At 44.7% G+C, this 24,550-nt stretch overlaps 1 protein-coding gene across 1 annotated transcript in view; it reads left to right on the top strand.

Annotated features, from left to right (window-relative positions):
- The first annotated feature begins 1,004 nt into the window (after window positions 1-1,004).
- OSBPL5 (oxysterol binding protein like 5) overlaps window positions 1,005-24,550 on the top strand; it is a 140,878-nt gene continuing 117,332 nt past the window's right edge. The window contains exon 1 of the mRNA XM_082317114.1: window positions 1,005-1,140. The gene's annotated coding sequence lies outside the window, so the exon portion shown is untranslated. The remainder of the gene's footprint in view (window positions 1,141-24,550) is intronic.

The raw sequence follows: 24,550 nt of genomic DNA, 5'->3' as shown, positions 1-24,550 counted from the left end.
TTCGAACGCCGAGGAAGGAGGCGTGAAGTCCCGCTTGGCTTCCAGTTCTTGGTCCAGCCTTGAACCGTGGGACCCGCAGAGTGGAGGGGAGAGGAAGCAGCAGTTAAATACGTGTGGCTGGGTCGTTTTCTGCTCGTGGTGTTCCACCAGACATTTACTGCCTGTAAAGTCATGCCTCCCCCGAGGGGCAGGCAGGCTGTGGCCAGGGGAGCGATGATTGGACTGTCCTCCTCGTCTGGAGGAGCTTAGGGGTCTGTGCTTGCCATGGGACTGATTTTTCGCTCTGGATGCACAGGCGAAGCTGGGAGCGTGCCGGGCTGCGTGTCAGGGTTGCATATTGCACGGGCGCCTTTGAGTCACGGCATCGGAGGAGGCATATGGCTGGATGCTGAGACAAAGTGCTCCTGCAGCTGGAGGGCTTCAGCGTGGCGATTTCCCCAGGTTGACTTTTCTCCATTACCTCGCACACGGCGTCAGTGAACCCCAAGGATGGCTTGTCGCTTGCCGGGGGCAGGGGGGTCTGCATGATTTTTGTTTAGGGGTTTGTTTTTTTGTGGGTTTTTTTGCTTTATTTATTCTGCCTTGGCTTCAGCCTCTCCCTGTGTCGGGGAGAAGAAAGAAACAAACTCCGGGGCGGGGGGAATAACAAACGAAACCGAGCCGAGCCCCCGCCGGGCCGGCGGGGAGAGGCCGGGGCGGCCCCGGGGCGCTTCCGCGGGCCCCCGGCGGCGGCGCGGGCAGCCGAGCACCGCACCCGCTCCGCGCCGCGCCGATCCCGCCCGGATTTTGCACGTTTCCTTTCTTTTTTTTCCTCCCCTTTTTTTTTTCTCCCCCTTCTATTTTTTCCTCTATTCCCCCCTCTCTTCCCTCCCTCCCTAGCGTGGTTGGATCAGTCTTTTGGTATTTCCTGCCGCCGCCGCCTCCCCCGAGCAGCTGTCCGGCCGCGGCCCGCCGCTCCGCGCTTTCCGTGCCGCGGGGGGGAGAGGCTCCGCGGGGCCCACGCGTGTCCCCTCCACCCCACCCCATCCCATCCCACCCCACGCGTGTCCTGGCGGCGGCGATGCGGGCGGGGCGGCGGCGGCGGCGGGGCGCGGCGTGCTGAAGGCGGCGCCCCGCGGGGGGCTCGGCCGCCCCGAGCAGGTAAGGCGCGCCCGGCTCCCCCCTGCTCCGGCCTCGGGTCGGCTGTCTCCGAGCCCTCTACCCCAAAAGCCATCCTCCCGAAAATACCCTCTAAAATCAAATACCTCCCCTCCAATTACCCCAATAAATCCTTTCCGCCCCCAAACCCAGCCCTTCTCCCTGTCCCCCCACGCAGCCAGGCTGCCTATTTTTAAGCATAACGGGGTACCCCGTCGGAGTCGTCTTATGAGCAGGGTGATTTCAGTTAGAGGCTGAGCGTTGGCAGCTCCGGGAGGGTAACCCTGCCGCCTCTGCCCGTGCTGTGAGCCCAGGTTGTGTGCAGCAAGGGTGTTTTGCCATTTCTGTGTGTGCCTGTTGCGGTTTGGGGTTTGGAGGTGGGAGCTGTGGGGTGCCCCCCCACACCCACCGGCATCTCTGCGTGGCAGGGCTGGACGGCCGGTGTGTGGCCAGCATGGCATGGGGGATTGCAGACTCTCAAGGTGACGTCGTTTCTTTAGATGTGTGGGCATATCTGGTCGGTGGAACCCATTTTTAATGTACCTCTTCTTGGATGGCGAGGAAGATAGGAGACTGTCTGCACTGATACTAATTGGCTACACGTAAGTAAGGATAGTAATTACCTTTCCTATAGGCATTTGTACGGATACCATACTGGAGACCATTTGCACTGCTATCTAAAAACCAGGTAGACCTGAGTTTGGAAATGCTTTTAGCTTGCACTAAGTGAAGCGAGGCAGCATTCCCGGAGAAATAAATATATAAGCACATACAACTGTCTGCTGGATCAGAAACCATTTTTTTCGAGTGCTACACAAACCTAAAGTGCTGTAGTGTGAAACAATTGTTTAACATAAGTGAGGAGGAAACTTCTTTAAGCTGTGTAGTCAGCTCCTCACTTTATCCAGCTGCAGCAGTATCTTTGTTGTCAAAATATTCCTTCCCTCTCTTTGCACTGATGTACAAGATAATAGTAGCAACGTCTGTACAGTAGAGAGCAGCCGCTGCATTGGATGTGTCCCCAGCTGCCACCTTTCCTCCTTGGCAGCAAATTTCCGAAGAGGTGTGAGTGGGGAGGGTGGGAGATAAGCTTCAAGTCAGGCTCTGCGGCAGCTTCCCCTCTGCGTGTGGTAAGTTTTCTTGCTGAAAGTGAAGAATGGGGGTTCTCTGCAGGGCAGCTTGTGGTGGGGTGATAGGTGACCCTGAGAGTATGCTCACACCAGCCTGGCGAGGAGGATGATGGCTGAGCTGGGCCAAAAAGGCGTGGGGACAGCAAACGAGTCCGGTTCAGCACCAGGGTTTACTTTGTGCCGCAACTGATCAAGGTAGGGATGGCAATTCTCTGATTCAATAGTAAAAATGCAGGCCTTAGTTCTTCCCGCAGCCTGTTTTAGTCTAAAGTGGACAATGTAAACCTAGGGAATGAAAGGCAGATTTACTGCTGTAATCTTTTCATGGTACTTAATTTCCATGTGCTTTATGGCAGCACTGATTCATCAGGTGAGTGGGAGGGAGGCTTGTACAGTACAGGTGGTTTAGTTTCCATTGCTGGGTTAGGTATTTAGCAAGGTGCTTTCTTGGCTACAGTGGGGGAAAATGGCTCTGTGTCCAGTATGGTGCTGTGATTTGGAATCTGGGATATCTCTAGGGAAAGGCCGTTCCTGTCATCTGTAAGATTTTGTTTGAAGTCAGTGTGCTGCATTCAGAGCAAAACTCAGACTCGACTAATTCATGTTATGTTCATAGATCATAAAAAATTTTAGTTAAGCTGATCTGAATTGGGTTAGACTTGCTTCATGTCCCAGGGACCTTTTATCTGCTGGCGGCAATCGTGAGATGGTCAGTACTGCCAGCGGCGAAAGTCTCTTAGGGCTGGATCGGGGCTTACGAGGCAAAAATGAGAGTGGCCTGAAGTGTGTTAGCAGGGTCCTGCTGCTTCTGAGCCATGCAGCACAGACCTCCCTCTGCAACAGCACAGATTTGTGCTATTTGATCTCCTGTTTTATTTGGGGAAAAAGCTGCATTTAATGTTTCTTCTCCTGACCTCCCTGCCTTTGGAGCATTAATAGCACAGTGTTTTCTCAGCCAGAAATGCTGTTCCTCACGCCTCCACTCTTCAACATGAGATGTCTCTGGCAGCACATTGTAGGTGTTTGTGCATGCCTGCTGTGGTTACTAAGGTAAAGGGAACACAAGAAGCAGCTCAGGGAATGCGACCAGACAATCCAAATGCCAAATACATGTGGGTTTGGGCAAGAATGCCAGTGATCGGCTGTGCCAGCCTGTCTCAGTGTGGAGCTGGGCTTCCTTACTCCTCGTGCAGGCTCCTGACTGTCATTGCTGGCATTTGTGCTGTGCTTTCCAGAGCACCAAGCTTCCAAGTCTGAGCAAACTCTTCCCAGGAGCTGCTGCGTGTGGAGCTCACAGCCCTCCTTATGGAGCAGTGTGGTTGTGGTGCATTTAATTGTACAGGGCTGTGTCTTAATCACAGGTTCTGCCGTCATCCCAGCCCCTCCCCACCACTGTGGCTCTTTCTGGCCATGGAGTGAAGGAGGAAGGAGACAACCATCCTGAAAAACACCCTTTATAAGATAAGCAAAGGGTGAACCTCTGTGGAGGGCTAAGGAGCAGCGTACATCCTGCCCAGACTTTCCCGCCTGCTGCTTTATTGCTCCAGAGGATGAGCTGCTGAGGACTTCATCCCGCATCCCAAGTGGTACTCCTCACACCTGGCTACACGCTGCCATCATTTTGCAATCTCATCTTCCCTTTGTGCCTGCGTGCCTTCATGTCATCCCCCCCCCCGCCCCTGCCATGGTGATGGGTTACTCTTCAGGAGCGGTTTTCCTGCATGCAAAATTTACTACCCACGTGCTTTTGCTGTGATACTAGTTGGACACAGCACATTTTAGCATACTGTATATTTTAAGCCAGCCTTCAAATAGTAGCAGCTCTGAGACTCCTTGTTGAAATGCTTCTGTCCATTGCTGATCTGGAAGTGGTGGAGGCAAAATTAATTCATGGATGTTCTCTCCCAAGCTTGGAATGTGAGATCAGGTGATCCAGGAAATAGCAAAACCTTCCCAAAATAATGCCTGCTGACCAGGAATATTTTATCACTGAGGGACTCAAAAGCCAGGACTGCTTCAATAATTTCCACATTTCTCGATTATTGAAATACTGTTTCAAGGTGTAGGGGTGTCGTGTGTGCATCAGGCTCTAGGTACTGTATATGCATCTGTGTAAGAAAAGAAGATCAAGGTATTAAAGGAGAATATTCTGCAAAATTGGAAGCAGCTGAGAGCAGGCTAGTAAGAGTTACCCTTAAATAGTTTCTGCCCATCACAAAAGGAGTGTGATGTGAAAAGTGGAATTTTTTTTTTTAGGTTAGAATAGTCCAGCTGCTTGTGTTCTGTTTGGTCGTTTTTGTTTTTTTTTTCCTTGCAACCTGGATAACAAACGTGGGAATATCCCTTGCTCTCTAGTCTCAGATAGTTTTGTTTTGTGTTGTGTTTGTAGAGGTACAGTTGAAGTTGTGCCATTATTTCCCTTGTGCTCCTTTTGGATTGAAGGATTTAGAGATGTGTAAATCAAACTCTAGACTGAAAAGGCTCTTTTCTCCTCCTTGTTTAATAAACAGCTAGGTGTACACGTAGGCTTCCTTTTTGAAATGTGTCACCGAGGTCTGTGCTATGGGCCAATATCAATGACCTTATTATGCTGGCAGCCTTCTTGATAATAGTTTTTGTGTGTGTTTTGTTAAACTCCAAGCCAAGGTTTGACTTCTTGGGCATCAGCTGTAGGGCTGTGTGAATTTGGGTGTTTTGGCAACACAGTTACCATTTGTATGATTATGTTAGTGTAAAAGTAACCAGCTAAAAGCAAGAGAGAAATACACACATCCTTAGTAAACTGGAACATGTGCAGCTGTCTTTGTGGAGGGGGAAAAAAACCTACCACCAAGTCTGCCTGCTTCATCCTATCTAATCTGTCAGTGAATCAATCAATGTGAAATTGTACCCCCAAGGAATAATGTAATAGCTATTTTGTGTATATTCCCAAAACGGGATGCTACTGTAGTAGAGTCCAGAAGGGTATGCTGTCTATATTGATCAGCAGAGGCTAAGATAAAAGCAGACTTGCTGCTTATCTTTATAAGATGCGGAAGGGAGGCATTGAGTGATGAAATGTCTAGTTCTGTGTTGAGTGGAAAGCTTGAATGTGCACTTGGTCCTTCTGCATCCCAGCCCAGCACTTCGAGCACAGAAGTAGTGTCCTGCTAGCTCTCCTTCAGTTTTCTCACTGCAAAAACATGAGCTTGCTCTAAAAGGCACTTTAATTTCCATGCTAATGCAGTTTGTTCCAGACAACTGTTCGTGTGTTGTCGCTCTTTCCCACCTTCAGTGCTGCAGAGACACTTTGGCTTTTGTTACCTGTGTTCTTTGATGCCACTTGAGAGTGCAAAGCCTATGCTAGCATTCAATTGTTTTGCTCTTTTCTCAGATTATAATGACAGGGAATTCTCTCCTCACAGCAAACAATTGCCGTGTCCCGGTAAGGAGGGGAAGGAAGGTCTGCTGCATTGTGTAGTGCAGGTAACTATTATGCACCATGGGTAATCTTGGCAGAATGAAGAACAATTTAGTTTTTCTTTTTTTAAAATCTTTTCTTTTTGCCTTTTTTCTTTTTGGTATGACTTTCAGCACCAGGAGACAATCACTTTTATGTAGTAGTGGGAGGTGACTGAGGATTTTGACACTTTATCAAACATTGCTCAGTTCACTCAGGGAGCTGCTGCTGGCTCATCTATAAAATCCCTGGAAGGTGAATGTGAAATTGCCACTGGAATTAATGCTGGGCCGGGGAGGTTATTTTGGTAAGCTCCTGGCATGGATGCAAATAGATGAAATTTCCATTTTATAAGATGAATCTTCCTGCCTTTTCTTGCTGTGTTGCTTTGAAAAGAACCTTGCGCAATGCTGCAAGCCTGACTGTTCCTGATACAGTGAATAACTTTCTTCCCCTTACCTTACTAAGGAAAGAAATCTGTATTTGCAGATCGTTTCATGACCTTTTCTTCCATATGTGGGTCAAAGACAGTTCAGGTCCGAGCAATATTTTTTTTCTTTTTCCCATAAAGTTGTAAATCCTTACTTGGATTATGAAGGCTTTCTGTGAACACTGAACGCACCACGCAAATTACAACACTAGTGGGCAAGGCAGTAATTTAAGCTGCCTTCCATGGAGTTCTCTTATTGTCAATCTAGAGCAGGACACAGGTGCGTTAGGCATGAAATACAGAGTCTTTGTATTTTTGATTTGGTTTAAAATAGATTGTCTTCTTTCCATTTTAACATCTGTTAATTTGGCCCAACCTCCTTGTCTTGCTTGGCCTGTGTAACATTCCTCACTGAAGAGGAGATGTAATTTGGTAAGAATGGATATAAATGGATTTTATTTATTTTTTTGTTTTAATTCAGGTTCAGCGGATGCAAACCACACCCCATATGTTTTTGACTGATGATCCACCCAGGCTTTGGTGCCTGTAATCACTCTGCTGTTACCACCTGAATTTCTCTCTGGACTCCAGGTCATGGGAGGCACATTAGCATACCTGCACTCACTTATTCATACATCTATGCATTGCAGTAGAGTCGGGGAGCTCTAGTTGTGGACAGGGCTGGAGGCTGTGTAAACCAAGCCCAGACTGTCAGGCATCTAACCTAATTTTTTCCAAGCTGGTATTCAAGTTCTGGCTTGTGGAAACCCTCAGCGTAGGTGCTGAAAGCTTTCCTTTCCAAGAGGGTGAGGTGTGCTGAGAAGCTGGGAGGATCCCCTAGCCATGAGCGTATCTGAGAAGTGTGGTCTAGGGTCTCCTATTCCTGAGCGCCCCAAGAAGGTACGTGGTGTGCTAATATCAGCTTCCCATGCCTTTTTCATCTTCTCTTATGTCTGCTTGGATTACATGTTCTTTGGTGTCAAGGTCTATCTTTTATCGTAAGTTCACGCAATGTGTCCTTGGCTTCTGCTGGGCTGTTCTGTAATATAAATAATAATCCCATTGTGTAAGCAAGATACTGAATAACTTCTAAATTAGTGAAGAGAGCGGGTGCAACAGTGCCAGTTTTATTCTCTCCTCCAAACAGGTGCATCCTCATGAGGAAATAAAAGGTAGGTAGGGACCAAGTGAGAAACATTGAGCAACAACTGACTGTGACTCAGAAGCAATTTAACCACAATAATCCCCACAGTGCTAAAGATTCCTTTTCCCAGAAATGCACGCTATGCTGTTCTCTGCTATAAAGCTGTCATCAACTGACATCATTGTGTTAATATAAGCCTTACTGTTACCCACAAGATGCACAGTTAGCAGAGAGTAGTTCTAGTGCTGGCTGCTAATTATTGCTAATGTTCTCCCAATTGTTGAACAACAATATAATAAAGATATTTCCTGCTTAATATTTTATTCCTGATGGCTGGTGTGCTTACCTTGTGTTATAAATAGTGCTTCTAATATCAGTTCAAGTATTACCAAGCCAGTGTTTGATTTATCTATGAGAATATAGAATGACCATTTACCAAGAACCTCTCTTGGATACCTCTTGTAGAGGCTTTCTGGTTTTTTTGCTGGGTAGCAGTGTAGAAATTAATTGCTTTTAAACAGACTGACCTTGTAGGAAAGACCTGTGCTTGGGATTTTCACATCCTTCCATGGTACAGATGTGAATAGGCATGAAATCTATGTCTGCACTTTGTCCTTACAAATGAAATCACTTTGACTGCAATGGGATTGCTCTAAATAGGGACTTGTTTGTGTGAGTTAATGTTTGCAGAACTGGATCTTCCAAGCTTTTACCACTTATCACCATATATTTGTTAGCATGTGTTTCTTACCTGATTTTCTCCTGGCCTCTGTGGTTTGATCTCCTGTGTTGTTTGACATCCTGACCCTCTTGAAGCCTGTGTGCTTTCCTGTTGACTTCACAGCAGCCAAGCACTTTTTATCCTGTGTGTCTCGGAGAAATCACGTTAACAATACATTGCTAGCTGGAGAGAACTTTTGCTAAAAGCACACAAAGGCAATCATTTGCCTTGTTATTTTGTAAAATGCAAATTTTTTCCTCATAAAAAAAAAAAGGAAACTTCATCGAGGTGAATGAAAGTAAACAGAAATTTGGTGTTCCAGTACTGTCTATGCAATGCAAAAGGGACATTGTGCTATCATTAATGACATTCTCCTGTTTTCCCTTGGAGATGTGGTATTGAATTTGGAAATAGAATTTGAACAATTTTCAGCTGAACATCTCACTTTTCTGCTCACTGAATAGATACAAACCCTTATTGTTTAATACCTAGATTCACTTTTAACTGATAGAGGTAAGGTAATAACTCTGAAAAAGTAAGACTTCTTTCTAGACACTATTCAATTTGCCATAATTATATTAAGTGCTAAATTGAAAGGGGCTTTTTTAGTTAAGATGAGGATAATGAATAGTTGTGCATTATTACCATAGCCACGATGGGGGAAGAAAGAAGAGATTTAAGTTTTGCTCCAGAAGGAAAGAAAATATGCATCAATGTGGTCCTTAATAATTTAGTTTCACCTCTCTATTGCTGATTCCCGGGTTTTGCTAGAAGAGCTTTCTGCCCTTTGTACCTCAGGGACAGAGCAGTTTTTGAAAGGAAGCCGCAGGCACTCCAAGTGAAAATGGCTGTAGAAGTAGGGTGAAGAAGCAGATTGCACCTTCAAGCCAAGCCTGGAGCTACATAAGCAGGGGCGCTGCATGGAAAATGCTATTGCAGGAGTGAGCTCTGAAGACACTGGATTGTAGCGTGGCTCCCTGGAAGCTCTGCTCCCTCTGTGCTTCACCCACGCTGCAGAGCAAGGTGTAGTTTGCTGCTGTTTTCTGCTTGTAGCAAGTTGCAACAGCTCAGGTCCGCAGGCTGGCTGGGCTGGTTGAGTGGGTGCACACCAGCTTGCCATGCCGCCCGCCGGCACCTGCCTCTGCTGCTCTTCCCTGGCTGGAGCCGCGGGCAGCTTGTGCGGACAGTCGCTTCCCTCTGGCTCCCTTGCTTGAGCGCCTGAGCAAACCACAAGGTGTGCAGAGCTGTGTACCCTATGTAAAAATTCACCAGCTCTTTGTTTTGGCATGTTTCGTGCAAATGAGAATGGCATCTTTATGCTTTTAACGTGGAGCCGCTGTAAGCGCACCCTGCCCATCCATGTGGATGGAAGCAATTTATTTAGGACAGGGTTTCACCAGGTCTTCAGAAGTTGAAACTGTCAAGGGGAAACCAAAGCATGTTCCCTCGTTTATTCACCTCTGTACCTTGGGGTCCAAGACGCCACTTCTCTGCAGTATTCCCTCCACTGGCTTCTCTTGCTCTCTTGCTAGGACTGCTGCCAAGCTGATCCACAGGGACTTGTCCCATATGAGCATTTGTCTTCTGGGAATTGTACTTGGGCTGTTCTCTTATCTCTCAAAGGCTATCAAGAGTGTGTGTGATTGTACTTGACACTTGTGATCTGGGCTGGACGAGAACCCCTGGGGAAAGGCAGTGCGTGAATTATTTAATCTCTTGAGCATTACAGTCCCCTGTCTAAAAAGCATTGAGCAATATGGGGTTTTTTGCTTAATTTAATAGAGGGTTCGTGTCAGCCTCACTTGAACTTCAGAAAGCCAAGTTTTTTGAGCACTAAAAGTTCATATCCTTGTTCCAAATTCCTTGGACTGCAATATGGGAGACTTACACGAATGTAAGCAGTATCTGCTTCTAGGTGGGTCAGAAATATTCCCAATAAATGTTCTGTTTTCTTCCCTTCCCTCCCTCCTTCCCTCCCCCAGTAATTTGGTACTTCTGGATTCAGACAGGTTGAGGCAATGAAAGTAGGATAATTTTGTGGTTAGGGCCTTTGGCTTTGGATTCAGGAGATCAGTGTTAGTTCCTGCTTTTACCACAGGCCTCGTGTAGCTGTGGGGAGATTGCTTGCACCCCTGCGCCTCTGTCTGCGCTGGAGAAGTAATGAACAGAAAGTAAGTTTGGAGTTGGGTTTTTATTTATTTTCCTGTGCTGCTGGCCTACAAGACTCTGTTATGAGGGTAGGGAGAGGGTCTGATGTCTTCTCTGGGTTATTTGGCCTTGTCTGCCTGCCCTGTCCCAGCCAGACTATGCCCGTTTACTCTCTGGATAAAGCTAGTGGGAAATCTTCAGGCCCTTTTTTTTTTTTTTTTTTCACTGCCACTTTTTCGTCATGCTCTTTGCTTTCATTTAATGTCAAAATTAAAGGGTAAGTTAAATAGTGTAGCTCTTAATAATGTTTGAAAATGAGCTGAGCTGCACACATAGACGGTGCCCGCAGGAAGCCTTGAATTATACCGTATTATTTTTAATGGGCAATCCTACTGCGCTCTAAGCTGTTGGCTCAGTGAGTGTATCTTAGATGAGCTACAGATGAGACTCTCAGTACTGTAAATATCTGTACCATTTAGTTTTGAGTACCAGAAAATGAAACAGCATATGAAATAATAAAAAGGTTTATTTTACTGAAGTCAGTAAAGCAATATTTTCTGCAGGCTGATTTGGAAATGGACCTTAGAAGAATTAAGTGGAGAATAAATGCAGTGTTTAGGGGCTACAAATGTTTAACAAGCAACACAAGCTGCCTGTCGCAGGCTCCCCTGCTGCTTGCTTATAGCACAGCAAGGTATGACACTTGGTCAGCCTGGAGAAAGACTCCATAGCACTTGGCATGGTGGTCTTGTAAGGTGCTTATCTGGTGAGTAAGTGGGGTCAGGTAGGAAGTCTGGCATTTGCTTTTTGGCCAATTCAGCTTTTTTTGCATCCTGGATTTTAAAGCCAGAAGTTTCAGTCCCATTGATCTCATTTGACTTTGCGTGTGCAAGCCACAGGATTTTAGCCTGGGATTCTTACCTCACATCTAGTAACTTCTGGTTGAATTACAGTATGAGTCTTAGGCATGCAGTGCATTTTAATTTTTGTTGGTATTCTTCTGTGCTCTTCAGCAATGTGTGCAAAGGGTAATTATCTTTACAATAAAAGATGCGTACTTTCTCTCTAATCTGACTTTTTTTCTAGCTTTACTTTTCCAGCTTTCTGACATCTTTTCCCTCTAAGTAATTGCAAATTATGATCAGGTGATGCTTTAAGTGTCTTTGACTAGTTAAGTAGGTTGAACACCTTAAATCTCTCATTGCAGTTGATTTAAGACCTGGAGACAGCCTTGTGGTTTTTTGCTGGGCTCTTTCCAATTTTTCATGATGCTGTATTTCAGGTGAAGATAAAGATTGTGTGTGTTATGCCAGCAGTGATCTTGCAGCTGCCACATACAGAAGTAAGGCTGCATTCTGGCTCTTGCTTTTTTTTTTTTGTTCCTTCCCCCCCTTGTTTATGTTTCCAGGAATTGAGCAAGCCCTGTTCACCCATGGTATTGCACTTGGCATTCAGACTCTGTTGGTTATCTATAATTCTTTATAAATCAGAGCTGTTTTGGAAAACTAAGGTACTTGTCTGGACAGAGAGGAGGGGGTATTTTGGTCTGGTATGTGGCAACACAAGGTTATTTATTATAGATTGTGCTCTCTGCACTTTAATAATATGCTGACATTTTGCCAGTAATAAAAAGGTCAAGGAAAAAAGTTACTTCCTACAAATCATGGCATTTGATTGTTCTTATTATTAAATAGAGCGTGGCTTCCTTGCAACGAAATTTCAGCCATCCATGGCTTTGTAAAAGATGAATTACCAGCTGGTACAAATGTATAAAAATAAAAGTTAGACCAGCTTTCCCAAGCATCCTTTTTATGCCACTGGCCCCTGTTCCAGTGATTCGTCCTTTCCTGAAGCAGGGTATACGGAAAATGCAAGGAAAAAGTGTGCCTTGAACACCGAATACAGTAGCGAAAAGAAATGATCAGAAGTTGATACTTGGAAAATGAGACATTAAGTTGATTTAAAAGGCTGCTAGAAACATCTGTCTGCTCTCAGGTTCACAAGATCTTATATATTCCTAATTTTTAGCAGTGGTTTTCCATGTTACCTATTAAGAATCCTCTGTTATGTCCAAGGTACAGTAATTCAGTGAAATACAACATTGCATCCTTTTTTTTTCCTCTTTCCCTCCAAACTTACCTATTGATTTGTGTCTCTGAGATGCCTCAGTTTGAAACTGCAGTGCTGTTTTTCTTGTAACCTCAAATGGCCCTTACTGATACAGAAATCATACTGTCGGAGGCAAGGCTGTGGCTTAAATGTGACAGTAGTGGCTGGGCAGCGGATGAGCGTCGGCAGTCAAGTTGGAAGGGCTATGACACCGGCCACGATCGGGGGCTTGGGTGGGCGCGTGGGAGCTCGAAGGGAAAGGTGCTGGCTCCTTGCCGGGTTACTGTTTGTGGGGGCAGCAGGCGCTTGTGGCAGGTTGATGAATATCGGTGCTGTGAATTTGGGTAGTTTGTTATTTCGCACAGAGAGGCAGCACAGCTGGTGTATTTTGTTAAAGGAAATGGACAAAAGTGTCTTGCAGGGGAGTGCTGGCTTGTTTCGCTTGTAACGGGGCATTTGCTGCTACCCCTCCTTAAAGCATCTCTGTAGATATCTAAGAACGCATGCCTAGAAAGCTGAATTATAACAATTATATGGCTACAGTGGACAGAGGAATTGTGTGCTGCAGTTCTTACTGCCAAACCACCCTCAAAATGAATTTGAATGTAAATACTCTCAAAAAAGGGAGTGTTGAATGCTCTGTATTGGGGGAAACAGCATGTGTAGTCTCTGGCTAAGTGAGTCAGGTTGTTTTAGCGTTTTAGAGTGTCATTACGTGAAAGTCCAGTGGGCAGAAGCTGCATATTTAGCTGCCCAAGAATTCAATATTGCTATTAATTGGTGTTGGAAAAAAGCCAGATTGCTTGAAATGGATTTATTTTAAAAAGTGCGGTTTTGCCATTTGAATGACTTCAGCCAAAGCACTCTTGGGCAACTCAGTAGGTTTTACTTTTTTACAGACCATTGTATGTGTTGGGACTCTGCACATCTTGGTTCTGGCAGTGGCTGCTGCATTATAAAATGCTGAAATGTGCTGGAGCGAGCCGCTGGCTGCGCGAGGGCTGAAGGAGCATTCCCAGCTTCCTGCAATCCCAAGGGATAAGGGGTGTCGCATTCATGCTTGCTTCCCTAGCCTTTTATATTTAAATGTTTTAAAAGCTTGTTGTGCTTGTGCAGAATAACATGGTGTGTTTCTGTACTTGCTTTCTACCAAACAAACATGTTGTTCTTCACCCCTAAGGGTTTACATTTAGCACATGAAGTACAAAAATCTTGAGCTTTACCTTTAAAGTATCTTTTTCTTAGGATGACTTACATCTGAAGGTCATTCTTTCCTCTAAGATCCTTTCTAATCTAAGAAAGGATGCAGAAGGTTTCCCTTGTGAAAGCATCTGGCGTTGCTCTGTTTGGGTTTGTGTGCTGGTCCTCCTGCTCTCTGGAGTGTGTCTCTCACAAAATACAGTCATTTCCGCTCCTAAGTTCTTTGTTTAGCCAGTGCTGTCTTTAGGCAGGCTGGGAGATAAAGGTGGAAACTTTGAATGAGACTGGAGAAACGGTCCTCATTTCAGGAAGGTCAGAGCTGAACAGGAAGGGAGCAGGTGGGCAGGATGCTCTGGGGCAAACATGTTGTGTAATGCCGGCGCCTGTGTACACATGACAGTGGTATCTTTCTTACAAGCCTGTCTGACTGATGTTACATTTCTTGTTAATCACATGTCAGTGTTATCTCATCCTGGGAATTTCTGTGGCTTGTCTCCACCCCAGCTTAAAATTGGACTTAATGAGCAGCTTCTGGAAAGTGGGGGGAAAAAGTATGTCATGGCTCACCACTCTGTTTTCATTCACAGCTGATATACTGGGCCTTTTCTTGATATTTTTCACTAGTTCTTTGTAGACTTTGGATGGATTGTTAAAAAAAAAAAAAAACATTTATCAGGCTGTGTTTTTCATCAGTGTATTCAAGGAAATATCTTCCACTTCTCCTGTTTAAAAACAAATAATAAATCAGTCAGTTATGCAAATATCAGAGGCTATCTGTGGTCACAGAAAAGAAAGATGGAGCCAAGGAAAGGAAGGCAGAGTAATACCACAGCATTTGAAACACTTTTGTTTTCATTCAGATATTTTTAGCTAATGGTGATTTTTCCTTTATGTGAGTTGATGTGTTATGTCAGTGCTAGAAACTGCCAGTGTAGATGTCTGTCCCAGGGGAAAAAATACCAGTTGACATTGAATACATTCCAGGGACTGCTGGATAAAATGATGTTGAGGAAACATAAGGAATGCTTCAGCAGCTCTCCTTATTAGTAGTAATAAAATCCAGATTAAAAATCGCAGCCCCAGTTAAATCAAGGTTTAATTAGACTTGCAGTAGCCCAGAGCCTTTGCTTTATTTCCACAGCTATCTTCCTGCTGTTTCAGACACCCCACTCAGGTAGACACATGTGTTACTTCCCTTCATTTGGTGCAGTCCTTCCCAGGAGAGGTGGTCTAAATATTTTCAAAGAAAGTGATAAATTTTTTTCAATCTCTCCTTAGGTTGAAATGGATTTTTTTGTTCTATATATCCACTTAGGCTCTGATCTAAATCCCACTGAAATCACTGGGGGGAGGGAGGACACAAAACAAATGATGGGGACAAGAAGTAAATCAAGCCCATGGGTTGTACTCATGGCTTGAATATGTAAAGGCATTATCTTCGTACACATTTGGGCTTTCATTGTGGTCTTGTTTTCTCTGAGCCGTGCACATTTTGTGGACTGACAATGTGATGCAATGGACCTGTACAATGTCGGAGACCTGCCATGTTTGCAGGTGCAAGCAGGGCATGCCCTTTACTACGTGTTTATGAGTTTTCCGGTATGCACAACAGCAGCTGCTCTAGAAGTGCATGATGCAAAATGTGTGTAAAAATCAGGGCAGAGAACCTTCCCCTGTCTCCCCCAGGGTGTGCAGAGCTCAGGTACCTTGTGCTGAAAAGGTTTCCTTCCATGAAGTTTTATTTTCACACTGGGGAACCCTGACTGGGTATGTATTCAGCACTGTCCTTTCTCAGGGCAAGGAAAGCTGAGAGCAGTGATACGTCTTTTTTTCAAAAAGAGATAGCACTAGGCACACACAAAAATCCCGTTCCTTGCAGGATAAATGAAGGCAGCCCGAAGACTGCTATAATTTATATGCTTTCCTTTTTTGCTGCTGTCGCTGGGGAAAATAACAGCATGCCTGCTTGCTGTCCAGAGATCTGCTGTGCCAAAGCAAATAATTGCAGCACGTGGCAAGCAGAGAAGGCACCAAGGTGTTTGATGGATGAGCGTTCCTCCCCAGGCAGAGAGGAATATTTGTGAGAAGCTAGTAATATACTGTGGTTGACACGGCCCATTCACTGTATAGAATTCCCAATCAAGTTGCCCAGCAGAAACTTGAACAGCTGGTGTAGGAACAGAAATCACTATAGATAAATCAAGTTGGCACCTAAATGATTGAGGGCCCTGATCAGGCCATGTTACCATTTTGTCTTCAGTGGACAAAATCGGGGAGGTCCCAATTGTCCCAATTGTCCCCAGCTCCTTCCCTTCCTCTTACAGCTGTGTCGGTTCACCTGAAAGAAGATGCTTGGCACATTATGCTACTGTTGAGATTTGATATTGCAGTGGTGTCCCAAAGTCCTTATCCTGGATCAGGGCAAGATGCTACTCAAACAGGTCCCAGAGAGCCGGTGGTAGAGGACAGTAATAAGCTGGATGGAGAGCTGGTGCATCGATGTGGATGAGCGTGGCTGCTGAAGAGCTCTCCAGAAGTGAGAGCAGTTACAGCTAGCTGTGAGGGGGGAGACGGGCTCCTGTGCTGTAATTACAAAGGCTGGTGTTTTAATTGCTGCTACTTGCTTCAGAGGTGTGCTTGAAATTAAGAAGGTGCTTTACTATTGCAGCATTTAACTTTTCTGTCATCTGCTTTCTTTTGAATCAGTCTGGGTTGCAATTTATCAAGGAAGGCTTCCTGAGCTGTGTAAATCCCTTGAAAGAGTGCGGGCACTGGGTTCCTAACTCTCCTGGAGGTGATTTGATGTTCCCCCTAAGCCAGAGTAATCGGGCTCCTCCACATACCTGCTTGTGCAAGCCCACTGTGTCCCACGTATAAAATCCAATGACTACTTGAGCTGATCTGAGGAAAAGCTGGCCCACCTCCTTTCTGTTGCATAAACCAAGGGACATGCCTGGAGGCCACGTGATTGCTGGATGCAAGGCAAGAGGAGGGAGTGTGCAGCTGGAGGGAGAGGGGAAAGCCTGTGTTTGTGCAGTTAGGTGAGGCATTGAACGGCAGCACTTTGAAAATTGCTGGTGGGAGAGTGGGCAAAACTGTTCTATTTAAGAACTTCTACCCATTCTTCCAGCTTTTTTCCAGATTTAAATGAGACAGAGACCAATTCAGGGCTGGAGAGACAGATTGCGTATGACTAGATGTTCAAAATTAAAGCTCTAGTATGCAGGTATAGTCAAAATAGCTGGGACAGCGCTTCTCAAAAAGTACTTGGCTCATCCATTTGTTAGGGATAATATTAAATATCCAGGACAACATTGTCAGTCTCAGAGATCCTGAAGTTGTAAGAAATTGTGAAGCTCAGTTTAAGAATAGAAACTTTAGGAAGGAGGGGGGTTAAGGAGCCCTCTTTACTGTTAAATTTTTAAAATTCTAGCTTTCCATGCGCACTTCCAAGCCTTTCTCTCCAACCAGAAAAGAGTGGGTTTTTTTTTTTTTTCAGGTTTTAGTAACAAACAAGCAAACATTTTTTTTCAAAGCAGTCCCCTGAGGTTTAAAAGGAAAAAAAAAAATACTGTGAAATTGACTATAAAATGGCAAATCATAGCAGCCCTAGTTAAAACACAAATAGAGCCAACATCTCTTTAGTGTCTTCTTTTACACTCCCGAAACCTTTCAAGTTTATGAATAGTAGCTTTAGTGCCAAGGAAGCCATTTGCTCAGTAGGAAAACAAAATATATTGGACTTAACTCCAAGGTAATACTGTGGATGGGTCAGAGGCCTCTCTGTTGGCATGTAAACTGTGTGGATACACGCAGATAAGCGCGTGAATCTAGGTTTGTCTATAGGAAGTGATCAGTACCGGCGCACTTACTTGTCTGGAAGTGAGGTAGTCGTGTGTGCCAGGCGGTCCTCCTGGGCTGCCGCATCTCCTCTCTCAGGAGGCAGGCAGAGTACGGAGCAACGGGCGTAACTGAGTCTGGTACTTGGAGCAGCGCACTTGCAGGTGTCTTTTATACAGTGCTGTGCCGTGCTTTCGTTCACTTAATATAATCGGCAGTCTTTATTCAGGATAACACTCTTGCCAATTGATGTGGTGGTAATTAAAGTCACTGTTATACATTGTGTTCTCACTATTGTACATTATGCGCTCATTGGAGGAAGAAGGAAAAATAGGTGAGGAAATGCTAGCTTTGAAGAAGAGGAGTGGTTATGCCAATTATCTTGGATGAGTTGTTCAGTGACAGTTAATCTGTGTGAGTGAAAACAAGTCCTCTGTGATGCTGTGCCAAGGTCAGGAATTTGAGCTCTGTTTGGAGAGTGAAAGTTACAGTCTTGCAGATTAAAGCTCCTTAGAAGAAAACATCTCTATTGCATAAATTGAAGCAGAGCTTTTCCAGTTCTGTCATCCATATAATCTTCTCTCCTTGATGCCCAGAAAAGGACCATGGCAGAGTAGAGGTAAGACTCCCTCATATAAAGTGTTCAGCAGCTCAGGGGCGTAACACAGTGCGTTTGTGAAACTTGTCCTAGTGTGGGTATGCCCATATGCATGCGTACGCACACAGGCTGCCAAAGGAGATCAAGCAATGTGTGCGTTTGATTTTGTGGGAGAGCAACTACTACAAAAGTACATTATCCTTTGCCATCCATGGTGGCAACAGAGCTGTACTGATTTATACCACCTCCTGCTCAGTATGCTGCTACTTTTTTACCAGGTCGTAAATGGTCAAGTTCAGAAAGGTGACTGACTTTATTTTGTCCATGTTTTCTCATTTTGCAAATAGGGTTGAGTCAGCACTTGATATGTTGGAGGGTGAGCTACATTTGCAATACAGTTCTCCTAGCAGCCAGTAATTTGGGGTATCTGGTTCATCCATATGAATCACTCTATTGTGCAGAACAAGGTCATTTTCCTTTCTGTCTCTGCCTTCTATCTAACCAGACACCATCTCGTAGACATTTTGTTCAATATCTGTGGAAATAATTTTCAGTTCACTTCATATTTGGGTTATGTGTGTCTGTCCGTGTCTCCCTGCCTGCCCACTGTTATTGGCATGTACATTATACAGGCTATCCAGAAATCGTCATTTCATTTTAGTCTCTGAAAAATAATGCTATAAATTCCATGATAGACTGCAATTTGTAGGATGTGGTCTGTGATTCCAGCCACGGAGAGATGCCCCTTTATCTCATTATGTTGGCCTTGCAGATATGTAATCACACACATTTTAGTATGTACTAGTACTGTGTATTTTAATATCCATAGCAGAGTATAAATACAGTACTTTCTGTATATAGCTTTTTTCTTTGATATGGTCATTTTGTATAAATAGTGCTGTTTTCATGCAGAGATTGCTATGTGTTCACTTCCCTATGCAGATGAGCATGTAAGGTCCTGGATGTGGAATCTCATTGACTTCATTATCCACTTACATTGCTGTGCTTGAAGGAATAAGACCTCAGTATATAAAATTCCATCAGATAATTTACACTTGCCTCTCCTGCAAAGAGTGTGTATAGAAGGGAATTGATGGCCTTAAAGATAGTTACCTCTGAATATTAAGGGCTTTTCATTGCAAAGAACAAGTTGGATAGATTGGTCCTTCAAATATGAAGTGTTGTTGGAGCTCAGCACCATCAGTACTTCTAGTGCAGTGTGAAAGCAAACATTGAGGCCCTGAATTCCTTTGCAAAACAGGATTGCTGTGTTCCAGGCAGCCCCGCCGGCGGGTGCCTCCACCAGCCCCAGGGTCACCCGCCCTTTGCAGCGTGGGTGCTCTGGCTGCCAGCCTCTCCTCTCCTCCGCTCTTCCCTGCACTCTCCTGTGCAGCCTGATAAATTGTCCTTCCAAGTTAATTTGTTGTGGGAAATGGCTCTCAGCAGCTTCTTTCCTGATTGCTGATACATCCAGGGAAAGTCATCACCACTTGACTCCATTCGAACATATCTGTAAGTAATTTTTATTGTCTCTTAGTCTGGGGGCTTTTTTTCCTTGTATGTTTGGGATGATACCCCCTTCTGTCACTGAGGCACTGTAAGCTTAATTAATATGTACCAAATGCACTGAAAAACTTGAAAGGCTGTATTTGGTAAGGGGCAAAATAGTGCTGTCAAACAGTAGGATTTTTCAAGTGGAAATACCCCACTGCTCACGTATAATTGAAACCAGGCTTTTCCAGAGTGTCTCACTTGCGTGGGAATCTGCCAGTGCTGGAGAGCTGCGAGTACAGACACACCCTGTAATTGCATAAATGCAGAATGACTCTAAGGGGGACAAAGTCTATTAAAGTTATATTTTGGAAGGTAGGATTGCTGTTAGGGTTTTGAGGTTTGGGGCTTTTTTAACTGTTTGTGAACAGAAAAGCTGCTATTGCTCTAAGAAGGCTGTGTGAGCATCCCTGGCAGTGGATGAGCCTGGGCAGTTTTGGGGATGAGGCTCGGGGCTCCCTTTGCTGCTGCTGAACATGAGAACTCACACCACAAGAAGCACCAGTGCCGGGTGGCATGCACCAAAGCCAACTGGGCAGAAGGGTAATGCAAATCAGATAAAGCAAGTTCTTGAACAGATTGAGCTTTATGCTTTACTAAATCAGACCATAAATGTCAAATTCCTTATAAATACCAGGCAGTGTGCAGCTGCATTGAGCTGGCATAGCTGCTCTGGTCTGCTGGGTGGGAGAGCGGGGTCGAGCTGTTCCCCCACGAGCCAGAAATATGGTGGTTGTGTTTTCTTAAAAGCAATTATCCACATTTACCCCCAGCCTGAGGTGATGGGTCACCCCCTTCTTAGTATGGTGAAGAATGTGTCCAGTCAGCGCTGGGGGAAATCCTGGAATAGTCCAGAAGTGCCAAGCATGCAAACACAATACTGGCATTGGCAAATTGGCACGAATAGCTTCAGAGCGCTGTAATGTGGGCTGCAAACTGCAAGGCTGACTCCTTAGAAAGACCACAGATCCATCACTTTGAAATGTCAGGCCTTTGTCACCCAAAATAGGCTTTTGTCTTTTTTTCCATGCGTGATCCATGAAATTTTTTCTTCTTTCTTTTTTGCTTTGTGTCATACAGTATAATTGGAAAAGAGTCTGGGCAGTTCACACTGAGAAGCTCGGCTAGGAAGAAAAGCTCTTTCCTAGTTGCTCACTGACCAAAGATGTACAGGCGTAGTTGAGTTGTGGACGAGGCAGGTAACCAAGACCTAGCTCTAGGGACTGCTGGTAGAGTGTTAGGATGCTCTCCCTTCTTTGCCCACTGCAATGCTGTGTATGTAGGGTCTAGGAGAGCCACTACTGAGCAGTTATATCTGAAGCCCAAAACCTAAATTCCCCTTTTTGTTGGCTTGAGTTGTGGCCCAGGCTGTCACATTTGCATTTTCAATGACTGGATTGGGAGGGTGGGCTCTCTCCCTCCAGCTTACCTGCACAAATCAGGCACATATGGATCCTGTGTGAAAATGTGTTATGTGGTGTTAGCAAGAGGGAGCCGTGATCCCCCTCAAGATCTCAGCTCTGGTGATTTTCTGACTCTTGATTAGATGAGGTGTGGTCCATGTGTGAGTTACAAGCCTCAGAAAGGAAAGAAAAAACCTGTTTTTACACACATGCTTGTACCACCAGGATTATAGCACATACCAAAGTGTAATACATACTTAAGGTCTCATCTGGTTTTGAGGTTGAGGGCTGTGCTGTGCATGGTGCAGTGGGAGGGGATTCAGGGTGTTGCCAGTAGTATTTTTGTTCAGATAAGGGTTGTGCTTCGCAGATACAGTCTCCGCTTGTGGAGTAGTCTTCACTTCCTGGGCTCTATTTCATGTTGGGGAGCATGGAGTATGCAAACTGGACTACCTTCAGATGAAACTAAATTGTGGTCCAACTGCTTATGATAACCAGAAGAGATAGTCCGGAGTAAAACCTGTCCTGTAACTTGATTCCCTAGTCTGGATTCATCTGCAGTCTCTGTAATTACAGTTCATGAGTTTGGATCTTTGTGTTTGCGAAAGACATCAGCCCATCTTGGCTTGGAGAAATCAGGCTGGTGTTAAAGTCATTGGCACATGTGCTGTGTGGGAGCCTGGAGGAGACAGGTTGTCTGAGGGCCTTTCACAAGTGTGCTGGAAGATGAATAGGGTTGAAGTACTGTGGGTTATCACATTGCTCCTAATTTTGGCCCCAGCAGAGTGGGACACGTTTAATGTGGTCACTGATGTTGTTGAGTTCTGACCAACAAATGTCAGACCTCAGTTTCGTTCTCATGGGTATTCTGTGCTGCAGGGCAAACTGGAGGGCTTTTAGCCTTCTGAAAACTAGAGTACAATATTTGTACTTTTTTCTTGTAGCTAACACCTAAACTTGTAGGAGACAGTACTCTTGTGCTGTTTCAGTGTAATTATTACTAGCAAATATCACAGAGGAAACACAGGATACTGAAAATTATCTTGGCAGCAAAGTACATGAAGAACAGACTTTCATTTGTAAATTAATCTCTAAATATTTTCCTTTTTTTTCCTTTTAAATTTGGAATCTTTCCTATATCAATTAGTTTCAGGTAAGAAAGGGTGGGTTGACGAGGGTTTAGTTTTTTGGTTTTGTTCTTATCTCGCCATTCTTCTACTCTACTGGGTTAGCTTCCTGTGCACGAGTTGCTTCTGTGGAAGGAGGCGTACAAACCCAACCACCTCTACCCTCTCTACTTTTTTTTAGGTATGAACGTACATGCTGCTTGCCCCTTTACTGGGAGGCAGGGCATGAGCACTGTGTGACTCTCCAAGTGAGTGGCAGAGGGAAGTGGATGTGTCACTGTTAATGGCAGGCTATCCAGTGCTGAAGGGCACACAAGTAGTTTTTTCGGAGCGAGTTTGCAGTGCCCTTCTCAGAAATGTCATGTGAGTCCCCTTTTCATATGCCAGCATCCCTTTCCAGCAAGTTGACGAAAACCCAGCAGCTCTTGTTTCCAGGATGAGACGTGAAGGAAAGAGTGTATTTCTGGGAAGATAAGTAAAAGTCTCACATCCAAGCATAACTTTAGGCGAAGAAAAGAGGATTTTTCTCCTCCCTGCCATGTTAATATAGGTTGTAGTTGATTGGTTGTCATGTGTAAAGCTTGAAAAGTCTGCTAAGAGTCTCATTAGCTTGATCAGAGTTGAATTTGACCAAGCTATTCATACCATACTCTTTCCTTATGCATCCTAACTAACATAGTGTCAGAGGCTGTGCCAGTGAAATTAGGCCCTCATTTTCTGGGACATACAAAAACCCAGAGCTCTACCCCTAAGAATTCACATTTGAGGGCCCAATCTGATATTTCCCCCCCACCCCAACACTGTCACTTCACTGGTGCCTTTGCAAAGCCCTGCATAATTCAGCTGTAGGGCTGGAAATTCTGCTGCCATGTGTCAGACTGTAGGAGAAGGTCAAGGCATTCTAAGGTGTGAGCAAAAATCCCCTGCCAGCCCAAAAGAGAAAATAGTAACCAGAGTGTTAGACTTCTCTTTTGGGGGAAGAGGACCAGCAGCAAGTGTGCAATCACTGCTTCAATGTTGGTGCTAATGCATTAGCATTTTATATCATGTTTTCTGCTTGGCCTTGGGCAGGGAACTGTTTGCCATGTGAAGCATTTGCTCATACCTTTTGAAAGCCAGGAAGTTTTAAAAATCTCACCATGCCAGAGTTTGAGTCAGCTCCAAGCAAGACTCCTAAAACCCTTACTGGACTCTGAAAGAGGGCAAGAGCTCAGTGGCTCATCATCCCATCCCAGGGCTTTCTTTTGCAGGGACACCCTCTACAAGTGCTTTTCCATCCTCTCGGAGGCTATTGCCCTCTCTGGTTACAGAGAAACTGCACAGTCAGGTCTCTAAGACATGGGGAAGGATGTTAGTGTCCTGTATCTCATGGGAGCTGTGGATAAGGTTGTTTTGGTTGCAGTGAGGTACATAGGTGTTATTGGAACAACTCCAGCTGGCCTCAATCCCAGTATCATCTTTTTGTGCTGCAGCTCTCTGCTGATAAAGTCCTTATTGGTATAAAATGTCATATGGACCAGAAGCAGCTCACAGCTGTCGTCTGAAAAGGTTATGTTTTACCAGTAGCTTGAGTTTCCTTATTTTCATAGTGTTGGGTGAACCTTTTTTTAAATTTCACTGGGACAACCAGGAACACTGATAACCTCAGAGCATCCTGTAGCTGAATCTGCATGAGCAGATACACAATTAATGAAGTGGCAAAGCTTGTCACCAAACTCCTTAGACATAATGATGGAGCACCTCTTCATCGCTCTATGTACTATGCAAACAATATTGCAAGTCTGCTGCTCGAGGAAACACTCTGATCCTTTTTCTTTAATATGCTCCTTTTTTTTTTTTCTTTTAAATAGTTTGTTTGGTGGGTTTTTTGTTTTGTTTTGTGTGTTTTTTGGTTTTTGTTTTTTTGTTTTTTTTTTTTTAGCAAGTAGAAAGTTGTTCCTGCTGGGCTGGAACAGGCTGGTATAGTCTAAGTTGTTGCTTGTTGACTTATCCTTGCACAACTCCCAGGAAAATGTACTGCAGGTTTTGCTTCATCTGGCTAAATGCTCCATCCTCTATGAGACACAAATTGAATTAAGGAACAAAGCTATTTTCTACAGTGTGGCTGTTCCTACCCAGTCAGACACTGTTAGAAACAATTTTAAACATGGATCCCAAAGCTGATTTCATGTCAAGTACAAATAGGTGCTGGAAAGTGATACCTTTGCAGCTAAAGGTCGAAAGTGGTGTTGGTTTTTCCCATCTTTGGTGCCAGCTTTGGAATATGAACACGGCCTGTGTCCCAGGAAGACTTGCTTGGTAATAAACACTTCCACATATTTATTCAGGTGCCTGAATTGGCAGCAGGATTCTTGGAGATCTTGGCTTACTCTCGAGAATTAAAATGTAGAAAATCAGAGTCTGAATTTTGCCAGCATATCTACAAACACCTCCAAGGTAAGTGTGGGACAGGGCTCCTTTAGCTTTGTGAATTCACTCCTTTGTTCTGTATCTCTGGGACTTGCTGGAAAGTAAATCTGCTTTTCCTCAATCTGCATTATAAAAGGAAGCTCTCCTGTTATGTGTCTGCATTT

The sequence above is a fragment of the Platalea leucorodia genome (genome assembly GCF_965183815.1).
Source record: "Platalea leucorodia genome assembly, chromosome: 7".
Classification (NCBI taxonomy): domain Eukaryota; kingdom Metazoa; phylum Chordata; class Aves; order Pelecaniformes; family Threskiornithidae; genus Platalea; species Platalea leucorodia.
The sequence above is the reverse complement of the archived record's forward strand: the minus strand, read 5'-3'. Positions and strand labels throughout refer to the sequence as shown.